Source organism: Eriocheir sinensis, chromosome 69 (assembly GCF_024679095.1).
Source record: "Eriocheir sinensis breed Jianghai 21 chromosome 69, ASM2467909v1, whole genome shotgun sequence".
NCBI classification, from domain to species: Eukaryota; Metazoa; Arthropoda; class Malacostraca; order Decapoda; family Varunidae; genus Eriocheir; species Eriocheir sinensis.
In genome coordinates this window covers 2,138,129-2,150,469 of record NC_066577.1, presented here as the reverse complement: position 1 = coordinate 2,150,469, position 12,341 = coordinate 2,138,129, and the positions used below count along the sequence as shown (strand labels likewise).

Below are 12,341 nucleotides of genomic sequence, written 5' to 3'. Positions count from 1 at the left end.
CTAAGATATTGTTTCCCAGCACCCGCTGTCCTACTGCTGGTGTGAATTTCCATTATTATGTTTAAAGATAAGTTTCCATTCCATACCAAAGTCATTTAGGATCAGGCAAAGTCCTTCCACTAATACTACAGCATCTGCATAACCCAGGCAAAGCAATACAGCTTCTGATGTGTAGGGCTTTATTACTGTTGTCTATAATATCCACATATACACATGGAGGAGGGGGATTATGAGCAGAAAGGATTAATTGATTATGTGGCAGTAGATGGAAGACTGAGAAAGGATATTTGTGACGCGAAGGTAGTAAGCGGAATGTTCGATGGGTCTGACCATCTTGCAAAAGTGGGTGTTTGAAAAGAAAGGTGAAGTAAAAAAGGAAGTACTGAAGATAGAAAAGTTACAGGAAAAGAAATAAAAGATGAGTATAACATGAAATGGCAGAGGCCTTAAGTGAAAAATGGGAAAGTGTGAAAGATAGTACAGATAGATATTGAAAAAGTTTTTGGAACATTCAAAGTAGTGTTAACTACAACAAAAAAGTGGTAGGAATGAAAGTGGTGAGGGATGGAAAAATACAAGGAAATTCACGGTAGACTGAAGAGATAAGGAGGACAGTAAAAGAATAAAGGGAACTTTTTTAAGAAAACTCACGAAAGAAATGTGGCTGAGCAAGTAAAAAGGGAAAGGAAAAAGAAATATAGAGAATGCAAAATGAAATTAAAACAAGCAATAAAAGAAAGCAAGAAGAGAGATGATGAAGACTTTGGAAAAAGACTAAGTGAAAAGTATAAAGGGAACAGGAAATCATATTGGAAAGAAGTAAAAAACGTAAGAAATGCATCACCCCAATTAATGAAATTATGGATGAGAATGGAAAGATGTTGAAAGACGGAGAAGCTGTGAAAACTTAATGAATTTTGAGGATGGACGTCCAGCAGCTGTAACAACAACAGTTTTGAGTGGAGGTAGAGGAGGAGTATATAAAGAAAGAAGTATAACATATGAAGAAGTAAATCAAGCAATGAAAAGATTAAAAAATGGAAAAGCAGCAGGAACTGATGGAATCAATCAGATATTTTTCTTCAGAGTCAATTGGATTGGATTGCATTGTGGGATGTTTTAAAGATTTATGGTGTGGGAGGAAAACTGCTCAGTGCAATAAAGTCTTTCTATGAGGATGCATCTGCATGTGTCAAAATTAGTGGAGAAACAAGTGAACATTTTGAGTTAAAAGTGGGATTAAGGCAGGGGTGTGTCATGTCACCATGGTTATTCAATATCTATATGGATGGTGTCATGAGATAAATGAAGGGCAAAGTTGGGGAAGTTGGAGTAAAAATGTATGCTGAGGGAAGGAAGTGGGTGATGAATTCAATCCTGTTTACTGATGACACGGTGCTCATTTTGATAGTGTATGTAAAAGGAGAAAGCTGAAAGTAAATGTCAACAAAAGTAAAGTGATGGTTTGTGAGGGGAGTAAAAGTGAGGTTGTAGATTTTAAATGCCCATATAGAGAGGGAACTGAATGTGAAAAAGAATGCAAAATTATTTTGAATGGTGAAGAAATGGAGGAGGTCAATGAGTTTAAGTACCTTGGATTAGTTATCAGTTAAAAATACAATAATAGTACCAACCCTCACATATGCAAGTGAAACATGGGCCTGGAATGAAAGTCAGAGGTCTAGAGTGCAGGCAGTGGAAATTTGTTATTTGAGGAGTGCTTGTGGTGTGAGTAGAATGGATGGAATGAGTAATGAAAGTGTGTACGAGCATTTTGGAATGTGTCACGGTGGTGAAGGGAAGAAGTGTGGAGTGGTGGAAGAAGTGAAGTGACAGACTTTAAATTGGTTTGGCCACATGGAGCGAGTGGAGGAGAGTAAGATGACCAGAAGGGTGTATGGGAGTGAGATAGAGGAAGGGAATGCTAGAGGACGACCTCCAGTGAAATGGACGGATAGGGTGCAAGAGTACGTTAGGGAGAAGGGTGAAAGATCCTGGAGAAACTTTGAGCAGGCAAGGAGGGAGTGTCTGGATAGAGAAAGATGGAAACTTCTGCCGTGGCAATCCCCTGGTGGGAGCTCCTAGGAGCAGGCGTTGATGAGATGATGATGATGAATGAATTGAGTGGAATCACAGCAGAAGTGTTGAAGTGTGGAGATGAAGTTACTATATGAATGGTCAAGATACGTGAAGTGGCCTGGGAGGGGGGGGGGGGGAGGTCCCAGCAGACTCGACAAAAGCCATCATGGTCCCAGTTTACAAAAGGAAGGGCAGGAGAGGCGAGGTGGGAGTTGTAGGGGTATAGGGTAGGCGGTGGCCGAAATGGTAGCGTACTGGGCCCACATTCACCGCGTGATGGACGACGCGGGTTCAAATCCTCACGCTACCACTCGGATTTTTCAGTCACCGCCGAGTGGCTTAAAACTACCCACATGTTGTCCTGAAGACCACCCATCAACCCGGACTCTAGAGGAAGCCGTCCAAGCGAATCAAGAACGAGTTCCGGGGGGCAGCATGAGCCAATGCAAGATGGCGCCACTATAAACACTCGCCTGCGCCAGAACGGGCTGGGCCGACCATCAGGCCCCACCTGGAAGAAGCCTTGGGCCGACCATCAGGCCCCACCAGGAAGATGCCTACCGGCGCAACAGGCAGCGACGTAAAAAAATAAAAATAAAAAAATAAAAAAAAAAAAAAAAGTCTGCTGAGTGTAGGCTACCCGGAAAGGTATATGGAAAAGTCCTAATTGAGATTGTGCAAAGACTTACAGAAGAGAAAATCAGTGAAGAACAAGGAGACTTCAGGGAGGGAAGGGGATGTGTGGATCAGATTTTTCGTTCAAGTTGGTAGTAGAAAAAATATTAGCAAAAGTAAAAAATACTATGCTGCCTTCATGGATCTAGGTATTCTAGAGAAAGTTTATGACAGAGTCGATTGGCTGGCATTGTACATGGGACATCTTAAAGGTATATGGTGTGGGAGGAAAACTGCTTAATGCAATAAAGTCTTTCTATGAGGATGCATCTGCATGTGTCAAAATTACTGGAGAAACAAGTGAACATTTTGAGATGAAAGTGGGCTTAAGGCAGGGGTGTGTCATGTCACCATGGTTGTTCAATATTTATATGGATGGTGTTATGAAAATGAAGAGCAAAGTTGGGGAAATTGAAGTAAAAATGTATGCTGAGGGAGGGAAGGAAGTGGGTGATGAATTCAATCTTATTTGCTGATGACACAGTGCTCATTGCAGAAAATGAAAGTGACTTACAAAATTTGGTCAGTGTTTGATAGTGTATGTAAAAGGAGAAAGTTGAAAATAAATGTCAACAAAAGTAAAGTGATGGTTTGTGAGCAGAGTGAGTGAGCAGGGTAGAAGGGAGGTTGTAGATTTTGTATGCCCATATAGAGTGCCCATTGAATGTGAAAAAGAATGCCAAATAATTTTGAATGGTGAAGAAATGGAGGAGGTTAATGATTTTAAGTACCTTGGATCAGTTATGTGTAAGCATGGTGGTACAGAAGGAGAGAAAAGAGAAAAAGGATTGCAAGGATTGACTGATTGGAGGAGAAGCTGCAGATCCATCTCTGGCATGCCATCTCCTTGTTGGGGGCTGAATTTCTTCATGGCATGGACTGGACCTCTGTCGGACAGCTGGAAAAAGCTGCCATGGCACAAACCCGACTGATGGAGACAACTGATTTCTTCTTCCACATCATGTTTGGCCCTGAAATATGAGTACAAGTTCAAATAAACTACATAATATATATATATATATATATATATATATATATATATATATATATATATATATATATATATATATATATATATATATATATATATATATATATATATATATATATATATATACATATATAAAAATCGGGATGTTTTTTCTTGATTAGTGTACTATACTAAAAGAGGTTAACCTGGTAGCTGCAGGGATCACGTTTCTTAAAGGTCCCTCCGAGCAAGAAAAATGAGAAAAAATCATCACTCACGCAAACCATTTCATAATATATATCAACGCATTTGTGATCAGTTGATGCATCATCTATTTTGGGGGGTTTATATCATGGCAAAAATGTGGCCCGTTGCTGGTACTCGGTAAAGCCACAAATTTGGCCTGTTGCTGCTACACGGTTAAGCTGGACTATGAATGGACAGATGTTGTTTTAAGAGCATCTGAAATAAACTTATGGGACTGATATATGATAATTAAATCTGTATTATTTATTAAGATGTGTCCAGTGATTTAATTGGCAAAGAATTGCAAAACACAAGCTAAGAAAATAAAAGAACTGAGCTGACTGACGTATTGACACAGGAAATGGTGGTCGGAGAAATAAGAATGGATTAGTAATTAATATACCCTTAGCAAGAACTAAAAGACATTGCATCGACAGAAGTATGTGATAGAATAACAGGCATTATCTACATGAGTTATTTACTGCACAGTGCACACTATATGGGCTGGCAACATTGTCTTATTTTCTAGCAAGTGAAGTTTCTTATACTGTGCATTATATTCTTGCATGGGAATGATTTCTTGATGCTGGATGACAAAAACTAAATGATTATACAATAATGTTATGTGGCGAATACCAGCTTGAGGTCACTCTAGGTCTAGGAGGACCTGCTCGTTGTTGTCAATGTCATCACGATCACTGCAAATAGATACATTACAATTAGAAATGCTTTGGCACCTGCCCAATATCTATATCTATACTTGTCCAGAAGTCAAAACTCTTGACTCATGGACCAATTTGCAATTTTTTTTGTTCATAAAGATTTTAGCATTGTTGATTGACTTTTATAGCTATTTGGAAGTAAGACTGAGAATAATCATAAAATTCACTTTTAGATCTTCATAAGAAAGGAAGCTGCAAATAACAAAAGCCATAATATACTGTGAACTAATTAATTTCAAGTGTGAAAAAAAAGACATGACCAAAACAAATAAAACAATACTAGAATGCTAGCTAGCATGGGTATAGTATCATTTTGCAACACCCAGGGATTCCCTTTAAGAGCTACCGATACGTCAAATTGATTTGGTTTGGTTACTAAAAATAAGCAAAGGAAGGTAATTTTGTTAGGACACTTAACGTTAGGTTAAAAATATCAACTTTTCTAAATAATAGTTGATTTGGTTAACACTGGCTATCTTAAATAACAGATTAAGTTGAAATAACTATATGTCAATGATAAATTTACCCAGGTTAGGTTAATATGATTAGGTTTGGCTTATCGCCGCTGGGAGGTTAGTGAGGTAATAATGAAATAACAGACACTAGTGACCCAAATAGGTATTGTTTTGGGTTGGGTAAGGTTGGTGGGAAACGTTTGTTGAAGTCAGTCACAAGATTAACAGGTGTGTTAGGTTAAAAGAGTTTCTATTCTATCTATCTATTCTAAAGGATAAGTCTGGCGAGGTAAAATATTGGCTCACCTGTGTTCGTTCATTGGGCAGGAGTCTGTGGCTGCCGGTGTTGATCACAGGTAAGATACACGTGCACCAGTGATGACTGGACCTTCACAGACTACCTAAGGTGAGTGATAACAGACACTGGATGTCTCCAGGCGATGGCTGGGGGCTGTATAACGCCAGCCACGCACTGCGGCCCGCGGGGCTTCCGGCAAGGTTACTCCCAGGGCTCCTTGTGTGACAACCTGTGGATGGTGGCAGGCGGTCACCAGCCATCGCCTGGAGGGTCTCCAGTGTCTGTTATCACTCAATCTCTGTCAGTCTGTGAAGGTTGCACCTGCATTTTACCTGTCGGTGAACACCACTTCAGTCGTGATGGCCATGTAGGTGTTTCCAAGGTCCGCCTCGCCGAACCACTCATCTCAGCACGGTCAGCACAGTCCACGGATATTTCAGGATGAGTTTCAAATCCTTAAACGCCTCCAATTCATCTTGACGAGGCAGATATATTAGGAGGTGATGCCTTTCCTCCCGCTGTAATCCGCCATTTTGCAATACTTATACATTTTTAACGCTGCTATGGGAGCCCCTTCCCCGCCTTAAATTTTCCGCCCGCTAAGTGCTCCAGCTCCAGCGCTAAGCGGCCCGGCGCCATTTTAAGTAGAAAAATTAACGATTCTTTGCCGTTAAGTGCACTTAGCGATGCTGAGAACGTTTGTGTATACGGCCCCTGGCAGGTCGTAAAGCTCGGTTGGAGTAGTTTAAATATGCTCCCCCACCCAAATACCCCGAGTTCACGCAGGTCCCCCAAGATCGTTGGGGGAAGGGGATTAATTCGGCTTCTTTACTTTTAAGTACTTTGTTTTTTTTACTATGATATATGGAGGCGTATTATCGTATTCTGGAGGCGCGGAGTCAATATCCACAATCACCTTGTATACTGGGAATACGAGCCCGTGAAGCAGATTCAAAATCCGGTCAGTAGGGATTCACGTGTTCGAACAGCTCGGGCAAGAGGTTCGAGAGCCTGCACTTCCTGCACAAGCCGCAGTAGTGTTAAAGGCGCGGTGTTGGATGGATCCCGGCTAGCCGGTGGTTTTACTTGTGTCAGTGATAAACAATGAAGATACACTGTGTTTGGTGCCACGGACTCTACTTGGCGGACAGAAACCTTGCGATGAGGTGACAACCTGCTAGAGAGGGAGGGCATGAGTGTGGTGGAGGCGTTTATGTGAGCACAGATGGCCGCCGGTGCCACGCCAGATGGTGAGGTGAGCATCGTTTGGTGGGTTCACTACGCTTCTCTCCCAAAACAAGCTTGGGGATCCACTGAGTGCGTGGTTTTCGTATGGGAAACATTAAATTCGTCGCAAACGCTTATTTTAGTGGTGGTGGGAGGAGAAAATCCCTAAATTTAGGGAATTTCCCTAGATATAGGGAGTTCCCCCCCCCCCCACACTAAAAAAAATACGCGAACGCGACGGATTTCGTGTCCCCCACCCGAAACCCCGCATTCCCACCAGGTCCCCAGGCTTGTATGGGGGGGAGGGGGGAGTATGGGCAAACACTAGAATTTTACCGGTTCAGGTGATGGGTCAGCAATATTTCAGAATCACACCCAAGCTGCCCCATGTCAAGTTTACCTGTTTCAGGCTTTTTATGGCTGAGGTGACAGCTTGGTATTATTTCAGAATCACACCCAAGCTTACACATTTCCAGCTTTTGGGGTCTCAGGTGGCTGCTCGGGGGTTGTTGAGGGAAGGACAGGAGCCTAGGTGGTACTAATTTTGAGACACGCTTTATTTCAGTGCAAAATATGATGCTGTTTATTATGGAGAAAGTTTTATTTTCCAGAAACCACTGAAAGGTTGACTTTTCAATGCCTGACGTGCACCTGCCGCCGCCCTGCCCCGTAACGGGAGAGCCACTCCTTTACCAGTGGGCCAAAGAGGTGCCCCCCTGGCTAAGTGGGTTATGGGAGGCTCACCCATCAGGCTAGTCGTGTCACTACAGTGTGAGGCCTATCACATGTATTTATCCTCAAAAATTAAGCCTGACAAAACTAACCAAAGTAAATCTAACCCAACCTGACCTGACCTAACTATATGTGGTAAATTCCAGAAGTACCGTACACCCGTCTCCCTGCTGTATACCTCCACCCGTGTCATTGTGAAGGACACCTTTGTGCTGTTTTTGTGCCTTCCTGCCGCTGCCTGTTTTGGGTGTTTTTTCTTTCATTTATTTGATAGATTTTTCATTCCGGTGAGTGTTCTGAGGCATCATTTGGGTATTGCTCCAGAAGTACACCCAAGCCTCTCTACTTCACTTGCATGGGAGTTAAGACTCACATCAGCAGTCACTTCCAGTTAATAGGGACACACCATTACCAGCTGTTCCCTCCTCCCTAGCAGTAGCCTGTCCTTTAGGGGTCAAGACTCACATCAGCAGTCACTTCCAGTTATTAGGGACACACCATTACCAGCTGTTCCCTCCTCCCTAGCAGTAGCCTGTCCTTTAGGGGTCAAGACTCACATCAGCAGTCACTTCCAGTTATTAGGGACACACCATTACCAGCTGTTCCCTCCTCCCTAGCAGTAGATTATTGGCAGAATATTGTAAAAAATTAAACATAACAAAACTAACCCAAACTAATCAGTAAAATTCCAGAATAACACCCGGCCCACTACGAAGGACGCCTTTGTGCAGTATTTGCGTCCTTTATTGCCGCTTGCCATTGTGGTGTTTTTTTCTTTGATTTTATTGTTTTTTGGTTTGTTTGAGCGTTTTGATCCATCGTTTGTTGTGGAGACGGATAATTATAATAGCCACAGTAAGACCACGTTGATCTTGGCCCTCGACTCTACGGCCACCGTGTCATGTGCAGGCCGCTCTGGCCTGAATGGTGTCAGGTTAGGTCAGGTTAGGCTGGATTTCATTTGGTGAGGTCAGGTTATCCTGGATTTCATTTGGTGAGGTCAGGTTATGCTGGATTTCATTTGGTGAGGTCAGGTTATCCTGGATTTCATTTGGTGAGGTCAGGTTATGCTGGATTTCATTTGGTGAGGTCAGGTAATCCTGGATTTCATTTGGTGAGGTCAGGTTATCCTGGATTTCATTTGGTTACGTCAGGCTAGGCTGGATTTCATTTGGTTAGGTCAGGTTATCCTGGATTTCATTTGGTGAGGTCAGGTTATCCTGGATTTCATTTGGTGAGGTCAGGTTATGCTGGATTTCATTTGGTGAGGTCAGGTTATCCTGGATTTCATTTGGTGAGGTCAGGTTATGCTGGATTTCATTTGGTGAGGTCAGGTAATCCTGGATTTCATTTGGTTAGGTCAGGTAATCCTGGATTTCATTTGGTGAGGTCAGGTTATCCTGGATTTCATTTGGTGAGGTCAGGTTATGCTGGATTTCATTTGGTGAGGTCAGGTTATCCTGGATTTCATTTGGTGAGGTCAGGTTATCCTGGATTTCATTTGGTGAGGTCAGGTTATCCTGGATTTCATTTGGTGAGGTCAGGTTATCCTGGATTTCATTTGGTTAGGCCAGGTTATCCTGGATTTCATTTGGTGAGGTCAGGTTATCCTGGATTTCATTTGGTGAGGTCAGGTTATGCTGGATTTCATTTGGTGAGGTCAGGTTATCCTGGATTTCATTTGGTTAGGTCAGGCTAGAGTTCATTTGGCCAGGTCAGGTTATGCTGGATATAGTTAGTTTATATGCTGGATTTCATTTGGTGAGGTCAGGTTATCCTGGATTTCATTTGGTGAGGTCAGGTTATCCTGGATTTCATTTGGTTGGGTCAGGCTAGAGTTCATTTGGCCAGGTCAGGTTATGCTGGATATAGTTAGTTTATATGCTGGATTTCATTTGGTGAGGTCAGGTTATCCTGGATTTCATTTGGTTAGGTCAGGCTAGAGTTCATTTGGCCAGGTCAGGTTATGCTGGATATAGTTAGTTTATATGCTGGATTTCATTTGGCTAGGTCAGAGTAGGTTAGATTTAGATTGGTTAGATCAGATATCGTCAAGCTAGGCTAGATTTAGTTTATTTAGGTCAGGTTACACTAGATTTGCTTTGGTCAGGTCAGATCAGCTTATATTTAGTTTATTTAGGTCAGGTTACGCTAGATTTGCTTTGGTCAGGTCAGATCAGCTTAGATTTAGTTTATTTAGGTCAGGTTACACTAGATTTGCTTTGGTCAGGTCAGATCAGCTTAGATTTAGTTTATTTAGGTCAGGTTACACTAGATTTAGTTTGGTCAGGTCAGGTTAGATTAGTTTGGTCAGGTCAGGTCAGGTGAGATTAGTTTGGTCAGGTCAGGTTAGATTTAGTTTGGTTAGGTCAGGTCAGGTTTTATTTAGTTTGGTTAGGTCAGATTTGATTTAGTTTGGTTAGGTCAGGTCAGGTTAGATTAGTTTGGTCAGGTCAGGTCAGGTGAGATTAGTTTGGTCAGGTTAGATTTAGTTTGGTTAGGTCAGGTCAGGATAGATTTAGTTTGGTTAGGTCAGGTTTGATTTAGTTTGGTTAGGTCAGGTTTGATTTAGTTTGGTTAGGTCAGGTCAGGTTTTATTTAGTTTGGTCAGGTCAGGTCAGGTTTTATTTAGTTTGGTTAGGTCAGGTCAGGTTTTATTTAGTTTGGTCAGGTCAGGTCAGGTTTTATTTAGTTTGGTCAGGTCAGGTCAGGTTAGATTTAGTTTGGTTAGGTCAGGTCAGGTTTTATTTAGTTTGGTTAGGTCAGGTCAGGTTTTATTTAGTTTGGTTAGGTAAGGTCAGGTTTTATTTAGTTTGGTCAGGTCAGGTCAGGTTTTATTTAGTTTGGTTTGGTCAGGTCAGGTTTTATTTAGTTTGGTTAGGTCAGGTCAGGTTTTATTTAGTTTGGTTAGGTCAGGTCAGGTCAGGTGAGTTTAGTTTGGTTAGGTCAGGTCAGGTTTTATTTAGTTTGGTTAGGTCAGGTCAGGTTTTATTTAGTTTGGTTAGGTCAGGTCAGGTTTGATTTAGTTTGGTTAGGTCAGGTCAGGTTTGATTTAGTTTGGTCAGGTCAGGTCAGGTTTATTTAGTTTGGTTAGGTCAGGTCAGGTTTTATTTAGTTTGGTCAGGTCAGGTCTGGTTTTATTTAGTTTGGTTAGTTTTGTGACGTTTAGTGTTTTCCGGTAATACGTGTGGCAGGCTTCACGCTGTGCCGGTGTTGTCACTGGCGGCAGAGGGTCACGCCGCCTGCTGCTGCACGGGATCACACACACATTTCACGGTTCTTTTCACACTTGCTTTTTCTTTCTCTTCACTCTTTCCTGTGGTTTTCCGGGAGGTTTAAAGTTAAGGAGAAAATATGTATGACAGCAGATGAAGTAGGAAATGAGATATTGGCACGTGAATAATGGCAGTCTTGACCCCATTGTCACGGCCATGTTACGGTTATTACTCACACGCACAACGCCTCAAAACACTCTCCTTAACTTGAAAAAACTATCAAGTGGAAGAAAACTCTGGAAACAGGAAACTGCAGCAGGGAAGTGTTTACCCTCGCTGCAAATTAAGGACTTTGGGCACTCGAGACACGGCCGAGTTGCTTGCCGTCTGAACCACTCGTGTGTGAGGCAGTGATTTCCCGGCATAGTGTCCGGGAGGATGTGTCAAGGGATGTGCTTCCATTTATTGCATTCTGGCAGCGGGGCACAAGCCAGGTCAGGTCAGGTCAGGTATAGTTGAGGTGGCTTGCACTCAGGAGGGTATATTCATGTCAACTCAATTCATCTCAATGTTTCCATGTTATATTATCTCCAGTGAATGTCAGACTGCAAGTTTGGGTATAATTGCCGGCGCAGTGTTGCGGGAAAATGTTGCAGGGGTGGAGGCGGGCGTGGAGTGTTTTCTCACACAGGAAGGGGAGGCAGTAGTTGGGGGCTGCAGGGGTGGAGGCGGGCGTGGAGTGTTTTCTCACACAGGAAGGGGAGGCAGTAGTTGGGGGCTGCAGGGGTGGAGGCAGGTGTGGAGTGTTTTCTCACACAGGTAGGGGAGGCAGTAGTTGGGGGCTGCAGGGGTGGAGGCGGGCGTGGAGTGTTTTCTCACACAGGAAGGGGAGGCAGTAGTTGGGGGCTGCAGGGGTGGAGGCAGGTGTGGAGTGTTTTCACACAGGAAGGGGAGCCAGTAGTTGGGGCTGCAGGGGTGGAGGCAGGTGTGGAGTGTTTTCTCACACAGGAAGGGAGGCAGTAGTTGGGGTTGCAGGGTGGAGGCAGGTGTGGAGTGTTTTCTCACACAGGTAGGGGAGGCAGTAGTTGGGGGCTGAAACATTCAATAAGTTCATAATGAAGTGCTTCAGCGCGTCCTGCTGCCACTCAGCAAGCGTTGGTGCTGGAATTGTTATATCAACACCTCGGCCTCGGGGAATTCAAGGATGGCGGCTGAGGGCCTCAAGGTTTGCACGGAGTTAACCAATCCAGTTGTATTAGAGATCAGCGGCGGGGGTCCGTGTGCCCTGCCCCCACGAGCATAGGGGGGCAGGTTTACTATGTGACGGTAATCAAAACATTAAGACAAAACTGCCACTGAAGTGTTCCTGCTTGTTTTCCTGCTTGGCTGTCTGGCATGTCACTCCATCATCACCAGCCTCTTCCTCTAATTGTCCCCCTTCCTCCTCCTCCTCTGCCGTCAACAACCAGAGCCACCAGTGAGGGGCAGCGAGGGCAGGCCGCCTCGCTGCCTCCCTTGGGACCAACAGCAGGAAACGTCAAAACTCTTCTGTCACTAAATCCTTTCCATTTTTCACTCAGGAGTGGGCAGAGTACTGGAGCACCTGATGGCACTTAGACAGAAGAGGGCGTGGCATTAACGGCCCATCTCCTGCACCCCAGGATGTGGTGTTGGCCATGCTGGGAGGAGTACAGTGCCAGGAGACAGCTGCTCAAGTGAGGG

At 43.6% G+C, this 12,341-nt stretch overlaps 2 long non-coding RNA genes across 2 annotated transcripts; one reads left to right on the top strand and one right to left on the bottom strand.

The window, feature by feature from the left end:
• Positions 1 to 3,654: 3,654 nt before the first annotated feature.
• LOC126988365 (uncharacterized) lies at positions 3,655 to 5,867 on the bottom strand. Its single transcript, XR_007741840.1, has 3 exons — positions 5,454 to 5,867; positions 4,607 to 4,668; positions 3,655 to 3,725 (listed from the first exon to the last, which is right to left on the bottom strand). It is a non-coding gene; the product is annotated as an uncharacterized LOC126988365 (long non-coding RNA).
• A 2,994-nt stretch (positions 5,868 to 8,861) lies between these two features.
• On the top strand, positions 8,862 to 10,455 carry LOC126988366 (uncharacterized). The gene is made up of 5 exons (XR_007741841.1): positions 8,862 to 8,948; positions 9,069 to 9,175; positions 9,420 to 9,489; positions 9,550 to 9,802; positions 10,415 to 10,455. It is a non-coding gene; the product is annotated as an uncharacterized LOC126988366 (long non-coding RNA).
• The last annotated feature ends 1,886 nt before the right edge of the window (positions 10,456 to 12,341 follow it).